The 13,475-nt window shown below is 40.8% G+C and overlaps 1 long non-coding RNA gene across 1 annotated transcript; it reads left to right on the top strand.

The window, feature by feature from the left end:
- The first annotated feature begins 11,133 nt into the window (after positions 1 to 11,133).
- On the top strand, positions 11,134 to 13,228 carry LOC115608079. The gene is made up of 2 exons (XR_003991436.1): positions 11,134 to 11,761; positions 12,114 to 13,228. It is a non-coding gene; the product is annotated as an uncharacterized LOC115608079 (long non-coding RNA).
- Positions 13,229 to 13,475: the final 247 nt, after the last annotated feature.

The following is a 13,475-nucleotide window of genomic DNA, read 5'->3' as shown; positions in this document are numbered from 1 at the left end:
GCACAACAACAGCTTGGGACCCTTTCGTTTATGAAGGTGCTAATTTGTAAGGAGATGAAAAAAGTGACTTTTTCCAGCAGTGTGCTTTATTCTATAATTTCTTAGGTGAAAACATCTGGAACTTCTTGAAGTCTTTATTGCTGAACTGTTCCCTTGGAGAGTGACACACACGTTCTGGTCTATTTGTAGTGCTTTCTCATTTGATAATATTGTTTGTATTACAGATAGCCTGCCATCTTCATTTCTTCAGTAGTCCCGCAAGATAGGACCAAGAAAGTGCCAATAGAGAGGGCGGAGAGCTGGGAAAAATCCAGTTCTGAGAGACTAGCCAAAAGAGAGCAGTGGAACAGGTAGGAATAGATGATGGCTCGTGAATTCTAGTTGCATCTTAGCAAAGTCATCATTTAATAAGCAAGTCAAAGTATAAAAATTTACTAGTAAGGTGGAGGAGAGCAATTTCAGCTTGTGCTCAGTTCTGTATCTTTCAAGCTCGTCACTTTAATTCTCAAAAGTATTTTCATAAGTCCTTTTGAGGAAGATACTATTTTTCTTTCATGAGAAAGGGAAAGGGAAGGAGTTAGGTTTGAAATGGAATTGTACATAAAACTGTCATGTTCATCTTTGGGTGTTTTGCTATCCCAAGTGTCTGGTATGCAGTCGGGTTTGAAACAGCAGTACTGAAGCACAATTCCTCATATGCAGAGTCATCAGCAGGCCTTCTCTTTTTCCTCAGACTTCTGTGGATCTGCGGAACTCTTGCCTAAAAAGGCCTTGTCTGCGTCATTGACTGTTTGATGTGACTCTAGGAGCCTACAGCAGCTCTTAAAGAATTTGTCTATGTTGTTTAGCAACCACACCAAGTTTCATTTGGCATGGGCAGATTAAAGGGGACAGTGTGTAAGAATACTGACTTCCGTTTTTGTTCTGCCCAGGGGCAAAAAGGTTTTGGACAGACTAGTATGACATCCTTCCAGCTATAGACAACGTCTTTTCCTGTGCAATTTGAAATCATTAATGAATGGGGAAGTTTTACTCTGAGGTTATGGCTGCTGCTCACCTGCAGTTTTCTGATTCTGGACAACAAAGGTCTAAGTGTGTAAATGAATGGAAAGATTGGGTCACTGCTATTTAAATTCCATTAATGAGTAATTAATTGTGCCATTAATATAGAAAAATAGGCTAAGTGGACAAAGGGTCTGCTGTTTTGCTGCTTGTTTATAAAATGGGAGACATGCCGTGGCTTGGCAACTGAGAACTTTACCTTGCAATAGAATTACTGTGTGTTGTTTAGTAAATACAGGTACAAGCATAAAATCTGAATGTCCAGAAAGTCTTTCAACTTCCTTATTTAGGTTTCTTTGTAAAGGGAACCAAGTGTTCCTTCCCATCTCCACACATACACATACCCACACACACCCCCCCTCCTGGATTTACATACAGCTCCTACCTATATCAGTGAATTGCAAAAGAAACTCTATGGACAAAACCCTCACTGACAGCCCCAATTCTTCTGAACAGGCTCATCCACTACACAGAATGAGGTGCAGGGGTCTACAGGGGGAAAAAGGTATGTGATTTTTGTGTCTGTATTTTTTTAAAATCAATTACAATGATGCCTTTGGAAAAAATGTGAATTTAGAGTGTGTTAAGCCATACTGCAATAAGCAATACTACCTTGGGCTTTTCATAGCTTAGAATATTTCATTTTACAACTTAATGTGATTCTTGATTGTAACTGATTTTTTTTGGTTTGTCATTTTTAATGGAAAGAAGGACACAACAGTTGTATCTACTTACATTTCCTTACAGTCTAAACTTCTCCATCAAGCATGCCAATTTACAGCTTGAGCTGATGGAGCTAAAATTAGCCAAGGTTAGCAGTTATCCGTAAGGTATGCTGCTCTTAAAAGTTTGGGACAATTTTTTGGTGTTTAGTCTGAGCTACTTTGAGAGCAACAAAATACGATCTAGTGTTTTCTCGATTTTATATTCACTTGTAGTTGGGTTCTCTTGCTTCTATACCTCTGCCTCTTCTGATACAGTTTCAGACATGTACCTCCTTCACTCCTGCTCTTCTGATTTAGTTGTACCCACTTTGCTTACCTCATTTTTCCATGGCATCTATCTAATCTGCATCTCTCCCTTCTCATTCCCTGCATTGAAACCTCTACACGTCCTTCTGTGTCTATATCAGACTCTTCACCCCTGCATGTCTTGGTATACTTAGCTGTGGTGGCAGTGAGAGCACTGAAGAGAGATTCTCCCTGCCTCTGTTTGTTACAGTTGCAACGGCAGCAGTTCCTAGATGCACGGTAATCAGTCACTGCTGGAAAATTCTCACTCTGCTTCTGCTGCTCAGGCTGGAACATACCAGGTACAGGGAGTCTTGAAGAATACATCTGCCCAAGTCATATTAATTAATTGTTTTGGGATATACTAGGGAGTGCAGTGTGCATGAATATTTATACTGGCAAAGCTGATACTGGTCTTTCTCGCCCACTCTGAACTACATGGGCTGTTCCTCTACAAAGTAGAGATGGAGCCTGTTCAGTTGCTTTTTAGTAGAGTCATTGTAGGAGTCAGATGGAGCTTGTCAAGGTGTTCTTGTCAAGACAAGGAAATGGGATGTCAGAAGGTTACTGAAATGCTGGGGTTTCTGTGATGCTGTTTTGTGTGTACCTCCAGAGGGAACATTGGAAAGCTCATTACAAAGCACAGCAGAACCTCAAGCCTGAGCTGCTGCGTGAGGCAGAGTTGAGGAATTCAAGTTAGTAAATGAGGGCTTGCAAATAACCCTGACATGCACTGGCAATTGTCATTATAGACATAAGACCCCGAGATTGCTTCATGAGTGGCAGTTTTTTCACAAGAAGTTCGATGCCCAGTATAAGGTTTTGATTTTTTTTAACAGAATTCTGAAGAATTATGCAGCAAAGTATGGATGTGGTGGTTTTTAAGTAAGATTGCGTGAAAGAGTCCTTAAAAACTAGCAAAACAGACTTCCAGAATTTTGTTCTTGTCACTGAAGGAATTCTGCTCTCTGAAAAAGGAAGGAGCTTCTAACATGTTAAGAAAGGTTGGAGCTTGGTATGATTGTCATTAACAAAATGGTCTAGGGCTAGGAAACCTTAAGAATGTTTGTTATCACTGTGACATACATTCTGTTCACTTGCCTGAGAGACAAACCAAATCAAGGTGTTTTCCTTACCAATTTTGCCTCCATACGACTGCCAGAGATTACATGGTACAAGCGTTTTCTCAGTTACTTTTCACAAATTTGTTTTTTTAAGGCCACTTTCTTAAACCTTTTGGTGCAATGACTGTTGTGAAATCAAGTTTCAGATAGCATTGCATTGCATCACACCGGTTATTCTCCTACATGCTTTTCTCCAATCGAAGCAACATTTTCCCTCTATTTAAGCTGCTGTAATGAATACCCTTGTTACTAATAGACCAGGGTGGGATGGGAAACAGCTTTCAAATATGTGGTTCTTCACTAGATGTGGGAAGTGTTGATGTGCCAGTGAAGTGATTGCCTGTACTTAATGTACATCTGCGAACCAACTGCAGAATCTCACTCTTTGCCAGTTGATTAAAAAGGGAAGAGGTAAATGTGACTCTCTGATCCAAAGTATAAATGTGTACATCAGTGTGATGCTGCATGCTGGAGAGCCTTGTGTCTCACCAGTAGTAGCTGGAGGAGATTTCTACTGGCCCTGGCCTCCAGGGTTGGCTTTCCCTCTGGCCCATGCGGTTTAGACTGCAGCCTTCCCTGTGCTCCCCTCCCAGTTGTGCCCCTTGAAACTGTGGTGGGGCTTTGTAAGGCTTCCCAGAAGCCTGGTTAAGAGATCTAGCATGCTACTGGGTGAGGAGTGCCTCTTCTTTATCCAGTTATGTGCACTTGCTCCTAATGCAAGTCCCACACCAAATGCTCTGGAAGTTATAAGTTGCTTTATGTGCAGGCAAAACAGCAACAAATGTTTGATGAATTGTGAATAAGTGGGGGAGTGAATGAATGGACTCGATCTGTTTATCCCAAGACTGTATCTGATGGGTCTCAAGTCAATTACTGTGTCCCCTCTTGTTAGCAATCATAATTAGAGGAGACAATTTGCTCACCATAATATCTAAGTGTTCCTTTCCACTGATAGATGAATTTTTCTTTGCTTTATTAGCAATCATCTGCACTGAGCTGGCTAATAAACTGATTCAATGAGCTGTATAAGTCTCCCCTCCAGCCCCATTTCCTCTGATGGCTTGTGTTTCTCACTGAAGAATGCCAGCTTTGACTGGTCCTAATGCACCAGTTTTTAATGTTAAAACCATACATGACACAAGTCTCTGAATAGGCTAACTGGAGTGGGCTGAGCTGGTCTGAGCTTGGCTGGGCTGAGCTGTGCTGAGCCACAGTAGGGCGATAAGGCTCTGGGGTGACTTATTTCCAACCTATTCTTAAGTAACATTAGAAATAGTGACCTTCAATCCCTGCCTGTCACCCTAAACAGTAGAACAGAACTGTGTTCAGATACAGTGATTTTGCTTTGAAAGCCGTATGTTTTTGTCTCTGTTGAAGTCTAACTCTCTACGGATCTGCAGATCTTAAGCCCAGCTGATAAAAGGAGTGGAACTGGCCATTTATTATTTTAGCTAATAAAAGAGGATATTGTATATTAGCTTTTTCGCATTCCAAGGCACTAGCAGCAGAATGAAGGTTAAAGGCGTCTGATATTCACAATTAAAGAATGGAGCCTTTGTTTTTCGCACAGTATGCAGCTGAGACAGAAGGAATATGCCAGGAAATGAAAACCAGGTGGCTTGGGTTTGAATTTTTAAGACCAAAGAAATGACCTTCAAAAAAAAAAAAAAAGACTATTTCCTCATTTAATAAAAATAAGTTAAATGTATACAAAAACATTTAATTCTTCTCTACATGGCTTTGCAGATGTTTCTGTACATGTATTTTATATTTTCACAGAAAAAACACGGTGATGAATAGATTTGTCTTCAAACCCCTGCTGAGATACAGCTAGAGATTTCTGTAACACTGGGTTCGAAGCTAATTGTGACAAGATTCATCATATTCAGTGAGAGCAGGCAGAAGCACTGACGTATCTGTTAGACATTCAGCTAAACGCAAACGTTACTGTTAATATTGCAGTAATCATACTACCAGTTACATGATGCTACCAGTCTCGTGTCAGTACCTAAAAAAGCCCCCAACTTCACCTTGACATCTAAAAAATAAATAAGCAAAATCAGGGGCATAGTTGTTTTTTATCCCTCCCTGTTTATTGTGATACTTATTGTAAAAGATGTAACCATGGTAACTTAAACTTTGTGTAAGGCATCTCTAAAATAAAATGGTAAGTTACCATTTAACACAACTACCATAGTTTTTCAGGTACAGTTTTTATTTAAAGCTTAGAAAACTAGAGACAGCGCACCTTGCAAATCAGCCTGGTTTTGTTCTCTTGAAAAGGGTGAACACAACTTCACAGTGACAAGCTGTAGGGTCATTTTGTTACCCACACAGCAGTACAGCTGTACCTGCCATTAGAGCTCCACAAAACTGTTGCCTCCTGCAGCAGCAGGCTGTATCCATAGTCTGTGTTGCTTGCCCAGATGATGCTGGAGAAGCATATTGGACCACAAGTGTGAAACTTACTCCTCCAGCTGACTGGGGTCTGTGGCACAGGCCCCATTGCCTCATGCTTTTCTGTGGCGATTCGTTCACATGTTATGACTCAAGAAGCACGCTCAGGTGGTCGCCGAGAAGCCTCTCTTGCAGAGTTCTCCTCTTAGAAACCGGGCTTCCTGCTTAGCAGCTAAATTAAGGCTGGAGGTGCTTGCTGATACACGTGGTTTTTGCCTGTGCAATCTAAGACATTGTTAAACACATTCTGCAACTTGTTGGTGTTAAGGCAAAGTGTACCTTTTTCAGGTAGTTGATTCAAAGCCTGGTTTATCTTAATTTGATAGCATGTTTCTAAGAACAGTTTTCCTTGTCTGCGCTGATACTGTGCTTCAGGACGTTGTCTGAAACTTTCTGCCAGCTGCACACAGAGTATGATAGGCCTTAGGACAGCAGCTGACCAAGGTTCATGCAAGAAAATCTATTTAACTTTCCCTAAGCTTTTTGCTGACTCTAATCTGGTATTCTACTGAAGATTCAAATGGGCTTCTTGACTTGCTAAGTTTAATGAACAAGTCATCTGTGTCCAAAATGCTTCCCTGCTAATCATCACCACCCTTTGACTTTGTTGGTTTGGGTGTAAGATTGTAGTTGAAGGTTCCTGTGGAGTTTACAGGAAAGAGATGTTTAATTACCAAATGCTGTTATCATTTGCTCGCTATTTGTAGGAAGTTACAATTAGGAATTGCATAAGCCTTTCCATGGCTTATATATTAAGATCTTTCTCTGAATCACTGTCTGAAGATGGGAGAATAACTTACCAGTATTAATATGCATATACTTTCTAGAATTAATACACATTTACTTGCCTACGTGCAAGTGAAAATACATATATGGTTCTGGGTGCAGCCTGTTTTCTCTCTTATGGCCAGTTACGGTTTCTTTCTATACTACTTTGTACTGAGGTAGCTCTTGGGTGTTCCAGTCATTGGAGACAGGCCTGCAGTACAAACTTTCTGGAGTTATTACATTTTCCTATGTTGACTATTCTCTTGGTGTTAGAAATGCAAGTCTGCTGTTCATGACAGCTTGTCAGCTGCCAGCTCTACATCCTTCATGCTGATGTAATGCCATGTACTGCAGTCGTACACCCTTCAAAAACCTTTGTTTTTCATGCAGATATGCAGTGATTTAAAACCAAAACACACAAAAGACCCTCCCCACACCAAAACAAAGCACAAAATCCAGGCACCACCACATTTGCACTTTAACTTGTTTCACTTGTGGTTGGGTTGCATCCATTTTGACTGGGTTATTTTTAATCACTTTCCAAGCAAGGCTTAAAAAGCCATCTCCAGTGTTAGAGAAGAGGCCTCGCGTGAGGCTCTTTGCTAGCACTGCTCTGAGGGATGTCTATGTGATACAGATACTGCCATTTGGGAGATGTTTTGAGACTTCCTGTGCAGTTCAGCTATCAAAGAACTTCCTGACACATCTGTTAAAGGTTTTACCTCTGTTCTTGCTTCCTTTGGATTTCTTAGGGCCTCCTCGTTACCTACCTCTGGAGTTTTGCTGCTATGGATAGTGATTTTTTTTTTTTTTCCCCCAAAGGAATTAACATGCACTGATTGCAATACTTCTGTTATCATTGCTTCCAAATCACTTCTCTGTAAACACATGCAGCCCTTTTATTTATTCTCCCCTCTTTAGGAATGTGTGCTCTTTCCATTGCTAAACACAAGTTGTAACCCTCAGCCCTGCTCAGTCCCCCTTTTCAAACCCCAACTGATGAGCAATTATTTTTTACATTTCATTTCAACCATGTTTAATCTGCTCAATTTTTATATTGTTTTACTCCTATTGTTTTCCTCTTTAGCTGGATCATTTTCTTGTTATACCACATCCATATTTAAAGCCAAACCAAAACTTCAGGTATCCTAATCAAGGCAGCAGTCCTGGACTTTGCTTGAAGTACCCACTACCACTGTGTTTAGCTCAAGTGTGTTCTTGTTTATTCCAGAATGTATTTCCTGAGAATGGAGAGTTAAGGTCTGGATCCTTGGTCCAGTGTTATGTAGAATAACAAGCAAACAGCTTTGCTTTGCTGTTTTAATTTAGGGTTAAAATGTGGAATTGTCTAGTGTATCTTGTGTGTTGCCTTGTCAAAAGTTTGATTTATGTGCTTGAAATCGGGCGTGCATGGGTGCGAAGATGGATGAAGTGTGTAGTGATTAAAGCACGGTAGTGGGTACTGGGACTTCCTGCTCTGGCAAAAGATTTGCTCCATGACTCTGTGGTTAAACTTTTCTGGAAAACAGAAATTGTGACACTTGGTATCAACTCTTGGAAACCAGGCTGAGGGTAATCAAAGGGATCTTACAATAAATTAGAGAACAGTTGTTACCTTCTTCCAAGAGGTGCTGTCAGAATAGAAGAGGCACTAGCTAAAGCATTAGGCCCAGAAAGGAGGAAAATTTATTTGGCAAGCAAATAATTAATTTTATCCGCTGTTCTCTCACACTTGATCTGTGTACATCTTGTATGTAGTTATGTGAAGTTCTCTGTTTCATTTTAACTACCATGTATCCCTGAAAGTTGACACTTTTCACCCCAGTTTCTGCAAGGATGTATCCGTGGGAAGAAGGCATTTATACTGGGAAGACAATCGGTTTTTAGTGCTGCTTTTAGCGCCTGCAGGAAGGAGTGCCGGGGTCTGACCTCTGAGGAGACCAGGAGATATAGGTCTGCAAGCCACAACTGAGCTGGTAAATTCACTCTAAATCCTGTGGGAGTCTCTTGAGGCCACCCAGCTCCCTGGGCTTGAGCTCCTGGGCTGTGTGCTGTGCCAGTGATGCTCACAATCCCCTCCTCTTCTTTCTTCCAATGATAAAGTGGATTGATCTGTTTTATTCTCCCTCATATTTGCGTCTAAGAAATATTGCAATTTAGTAGCTGTTGAAAATTTAAACATTTACTTGCAGCTGGGGTAAATTATTGCAAAGCATGTTTAGAGCAGGGATTGTCTCCAGCAGTCTACCCACAAGAAGACAACCGAGAGCCCAGCTGGTGCTATTTACTATGGCAGAACAATGCTTTCCATCCTTCAGGAGGCAGGTTCCCTTTCCTTTCCAGGGCTTGGCTGTGTCTCATTGCTATGGTAAGAATGCTTCTTAGTGTTTCTTTTTTCATATCAGCTAAACTCAGTTGCTGGAGTGAACTCAGGCCATCTGTCCTGATGCTGGAAGAGTACAGCCTTCTGTCAGCTATCTTAAGCCGCTAGCAAATCAGCAGTGTGACATGGAGGACTTAGTAAGGAGTCTCACACTGAATTGCAGGCTGTCGTGATTGAAAATGGTCTGCCCTACTTGGCATACTGGTTCAAGATGTTGCTCTTTCGTGGGGAGCACTCTAGTAATACAGGCATAGCTTTTCCTGCCTCTCTGACTGTGTCCTCCTCCCCACTTCCACCTAAGTGGGTTTGAATCCATAACATACTGTTTAGAAAATTGGTTTCCTGCACAGTCAACACAGAAAGTCATGGAATCACTTAAATACTGTACTGAAATGTGTGGTTTCCTGTGCTAAAGGAACTGCAAAACCTGCCAGGAAGCGCTGCATGATAGGGGTGTGATTTGCAATGTTATTTATTGTAACTATGAGTTACTAATGACATGTCTGGACAGCAGAGTTAAGATTTAATGCATTATTAAATCATTAGTACTGGTATACAAGAATAAATGTTTTTAATGTGAAGTAAAGAATCGAAGTTATCCTGATACATTCGCACAGTTTTGCTTTGAGAGAGAATGGAATGAGCTCTCACCTTGCCATTCCACAAAGGTGTAGGCTTTACATTTCTGAGCTCCAGCATTCATCTCCTGTATCCAAATGTCTGCTTCATGGCACTGTTTTTCTACCAGCAAGGTGTTTTTGTGTTCTCACTGTGTTCTGGGCTTTAGGAAATTAGAGGGGAGTAAGGCAGCTGTACCATAAGCTTAGAAGCTCATTTTTGACCTGTTTTATTCTTGTAGCTGTATCTGTGATTATGTCTGGAGATGTTAATAGTGACATTATCTGGAGCACAGCCATTGACCCAATCTCCTGATCTTGCAAGAGGATTGGGGAAGACATCTGCACTCATGCAGAATCTCACAAATGTCCTTGAGGCATCATGCAAATGCAGGGCCCATCTGTATGGGCTGAATCCATAGGTTTTCATCTTGCCACCAGGCACGTGTGCTGAGCGTTATTTATTCCATGCATTGCTAAGTCAAAATATTGTGCAAAACACATGTTCTTTTGGCATTGTATATCCATAACTATTGTATTCTGCATACATAATGGGTACTTCACATTATTTTTTAAAAACATAGAGCAAATATGCACATTGTATAAGCTTTAAAAGGCTTCTACAGTGAAAAACAAATCCATTTAAAAGGGATTTGGATAGTCTGCAACAGTTACTCAATCTTGCAGTCATGACTTTGCTCTCAGATACCTTGTTCCAACTCGCATAAAGAGAGGGCAGGCTCCTCATGTCTTAGAGGGGAAAGAAGGGTTTAGTTGGAAATGCTTCATATTTTAGTCAGTTGGATCTTCTGTTTGTTTATTGAAGACTCTCAGCAGTTCTTAGCCACAGAGGTTTTGGTAAAGAACATGCAAGATGAACTGATGTTGATGTTTGTAAGTCAGAGCAAGGTTGTCTGCTCTCCAAAAATCCAGTACAAGTAAAACCAGCCAACCACAGGATCTTCTGTTTGTGACACTTTCTGGATGGCCTTCACCAGTGTCAGTACGTGCTGTGGACTTCCCTAGGATGCATTGTGCAGGCAGTGTGGCCATCAGCAGGTCACTATGACTTCACCAACATCATTGCAGTTAAGGATGGATTCCTGCCTCTCTGCCCTGTTTCTCTCCATGTGCTATAGGGCTATAAGAGACACTCCTGGTCTAAAGAAATAGGCTTCTTTTTTCCCTCCCAGGAACACAATGAGCCCATGTCAAAACAATCAGTTGTATATTCTGATGAATGTATGTAATTATTAAAACCAAAACAACCTCTTAGAGAAATGGAACTTCCATCAAAATCTCACAAAATTCTCCTTCCATTACCTTGTTTGGAAATGAAAAGGGGTTGGGGCAGGGAATGCTTTGTTTTCTTTTTCTTTGGAAATATCCTTATTTGGCATCTGTAAAGCATTTACATTCCCTAGTTCTGGATCAAAGTCCTTTCATGGCTCATGTTACTTATTTCCTTCTTTAACCGAAGCACAGAAAGAAAAATGGATTTTTCCTCCCTGAGGCTTACAGTATAAACCATTGTGAAAAGTCAAATCCCACTTTTTAGCAAGGAAGTAGCAAGAATGAGGAATAAAACAGCTCAAAATGTATAATCCGAAGAACCACCACCCCCCACTCCAGAATGAATGCTGTCAGTAAATGCAAGTTTCTGTAGCATTTATGAAGCGTATAAGGTAAAATTTAATAAAACCAAACTAAGATAACTGTGCTGCTGGATTTCCTTAATTCCTCATATTCCAAAGGTTCATGCTCTTTAGGGGAGGAACTTTGTCCTCTTCAGCCTGTGTAGTGGCTAGTACAGTTGGCCAAGTATTGCGATACAAACTGCAGTTGGATCAGGTACTAGAAACGTTAGAAACAAAGCACTTGTATTGCACAAGTGGCAGGATGAAATCTGGCTTTGGTAGAATTCTCATAGAAGAAAAGAACTCCTGTGAATCAGCCATGACATGTGATCTTGTTTTAAATTTGCAGGAGTGTGTAGATAGTTTTGTTTCTGAACGCAGAACAACCTCTTTCCAAGTCTGCCACTCCCATTGATTCTGTGCCCCAAAGAGCTGAGTGTTTCTGCTTATTTTCAGAGCTCCGCTGGCTATTCCTCTGCCTTTCTGCCTTTTGTAGGCACACGAAGCTGGGCCCCAGCACCCCCTTCAGTTTGCAGACAAGCTTTTAAGCTGTGGCCTGTAACCGTGAATATTGGCGTTCTGCTGTTTCCCAGTATTGCTACAGCAAAACAGTATATAATGGCTCTTTCTGATTTGTCTTCTAGGAAGAATTTGGACATCTATCAGTTTTTAGCATGGCCTGTGATGATCCAACTAGTATGAGGTAGGCTGGTACCATAATATATACATCTTTGTTCCTCTAGCTTTGTTCTCCTGAAAACAAATTGTAAATTTTCATCTTACTGTATTCATATATTTTAATTATTTAATTCATATATTTACTTCACAGACCTTCATTCTGCAAAGTTCTGGTCTAGCGTTCCCTTGTTGTAAGGGAACATATAGTACTGTGTAGCATGTTGTATATTTACCTGTGAAGCACCATGGACCACAGACTGCTAGGCTGATTTGTTTCCATTAGCTTTCATCCAGCAGATCTGAACTTAATCCAGGCTTTCAGCATTTCTCCAGAAATAATGTTACTGACACCCTTTGTCACATCGTTCTCCCCACAGAGCTCTTTGCTACATAACTTCCCTGATGGAAGGGAAAAAACCTGCCTTTGGATTATGAGCTAAACCCTAATATCAGAGAGAAAACTACCACAGTGCTACTCCCTCCTTGGTGGCAACTGCATGTTAGTCACTGTGTGCTTCCACAGCCCTTCTAATTAAATGTAACTTCAGGGATGGGATTTCGTTCTTCATGTGACTTGGAAAATGAAATCTCTTGCTGGATTTTGCGCACTGGGGAAAATATAGTTGAATCTGGAGAAGGAATTTGCTTGCAGAACAGTCCCAAATCTTACCTGAGTCTTAGAGTTGGAGTTGGACTCATTAGGTCCTGGCAGAGGCTCAGGAACAGGCCCTTTCTTCCTTTCTGCACTCTGAGAATGGATTGATAAGGATTCCTTCCTAATTTGTCTTGTGCAATGCTCCTCACTTCCAAGACTGCAACCTTGGACAATTGACCTGGTCGTTTCTTTCCAACTTATTTTGGTTTGGCTGGTAGATTTCAACATTGCTGGCATGCATCTATTGGTGTCCCACCAGCTGCACCTAGTACCCGGCAGAAGTGAAGATTATGCAGGTACTGAGAAGTGAAAAGACCAAGGACATGAAATCTTGTGTTAAAGTAGTGATGATGTTGTAATGCAACTGAGATTAAACTTTGGTATTTTATATTAGTGGAGCAGTCCAATGAATTTGATCCTGAGGATGAAAGGAAAAAAGAGGCTTCAAAGCTGGGGATTACAAATAGCTAATTGCTAATAGGTTATTTAGGTGAAGTGAATGTGTAAGAGGGGTTGGTGTAGTGCCCATTTGAACTATCAATGATATCTTTCTAATGAGTATGACTTACTAGATAAATACAACTTGTACAATTACCTGATGTTGCACTCAGAGGGGTACACAGGATGTTTCAATGGAACAGGAATCCTACCCCCTGGAGACCATTTGCTGAATTCTTTAAAGGTCAGGCATACTTGTAAGGCAGTGGAAAATGAGGATTTAGATTAAAAAAGAATACTTCAGAGCTGGTGAATCACTTCAGACCACAAGTACTGGAAGATACTGCTTATAAAGTCCAAAGACTGTTGTCCTGAGTTGGGAGGGTGAGTTGGGTAGAATTGGAATACTTTAAACTCATATATACTTACACGATGCACAAGGAAGCCCTAAGCATACTTTTCTTGTGTCTTCTATTTTCTCTCCATGTTTCCCCTAGAAGATTAATGAAGATTTGATTAATGATACAGGAGACATAAGATATTTTATATACCCATAAATGGAATAGGGCTGCGAACGGAAAGTTTAAATACTGAACTTTTCTCTCACTGACTTAGTTTTTCTTCCCCTTCATTTCTTTTTCTTGTT

Source organism: Strigops habroptila, chromosome 5 (assembly GCF_004027225.2).
Source record: "Strigops habroptila isolate Jane chromosome 5, bStrHab1.2.pri, whole genome shotgun sequence".
NCBI classification, from domain to species: domain Eukaryota; kingdom Metazoa; phylum Chordata; class Aves; order Psittaciformes; family Psittacidae; genus Strigops; species Strigops habroptila.
Note: the sequence above shows the minus strand (reverse complement) of the source record. Positions and strands in the feature narration are given on the sequence as shown.